We start from the raw sequence: 1088 nt of genomic DNA on the forward strand, positions 1-1088 counted from the left end.
TAACATAACTCACCCCTTTATAAAATAATTCACTCATTTATAACAAAAAGTTACTCTTAACAACAAAGTTAACTCCTTTAGCAAACAATTCACTTCTTTAGAAAATATTTCACTCTTTTGTAACAAAGTTGACACCTTTAGAACACAATTCACTCCTTTGCAAATACTGGCTTTTGCAACATAATCCACTTCTTCGCTCCTTTAGCAACATAACTGACTCCTTTACAACATCATTCACTCCTCTGCAACATAATTCACTCCTTTCCAATATAATGCACTCTTTTGCAACATAACACACCTATTTCCATCATCCGTTACACATTTGCAACATAACTCTCCACTTTACTATACAATTCACTCCTTTGCAACATAATGCAGTCATCTGCAACATAATTCACTCCTTTGCGACATAATGCAGTCATCTGCAACATAATTCACTTATTTACAACATGCTTCAATTATATTTCACTCTTCAGCAACAACATCTGCATTGTTTGCAGCAGACTCCCCCCCCCCTCGGTTTGCAACATCATCGCTCCTTCGTAGCACACTTCGTAGCTCACCAGTATCACAGCTCACCCAAAAACCAGCAGCGAGGACGTTCATGCGTTCAAATTGAGACAGAAAATCGTTACATACTTCACTTCCGTTCACCGTTTGCTATTCGTCAGTTCGTATACCAGGAAGGCTGCCCAGAAGAAATGGCTTCTGTAGCACATTGCAGAACTAAGTAAAAAATAATGTTCAGATTTACTCCAGATTAAATCTCAATGACGGGTCATTCTGGAATCATTTTCTCGGAATTGAGAGGATTCCCTGACATTTCTTTTTTCCTTTATCATTTCCTGTTCCACGTCCGTAGGAAAAGGTCAAACAACAAAAGATCTACTTGGGGAAAGATATGGGGCTGGAAATATTCGTAAAACGAATAATCGAAACAGATATTTATATTCATTGAGCAACATCGCTTTTTGTTGGTACTTCAACGAAACTGCAAATTAAACAAAATAGGAAATATATCAGCCATATGATATGGAAGGTAAGAGACTGAAGAAAAATATTTAAAATAAATTACACAGTCGAGGCTT

This window comes from Macrobrachium nipponense, chromosome 16 (genome assembly GCF_015104395.2).
Source record: "Macrobrachium nipponense isolate FS-2020 chromosome 16, ASM1510439v2, whole genome shotgun sequence".
NCBI classification, from domain to species: Eukaryota; Metazoa; Arthropoda; class Malacostraca; order Decapoda; family Palaemonidae; genus Macrobrachium; species Macrobrachium nipponense.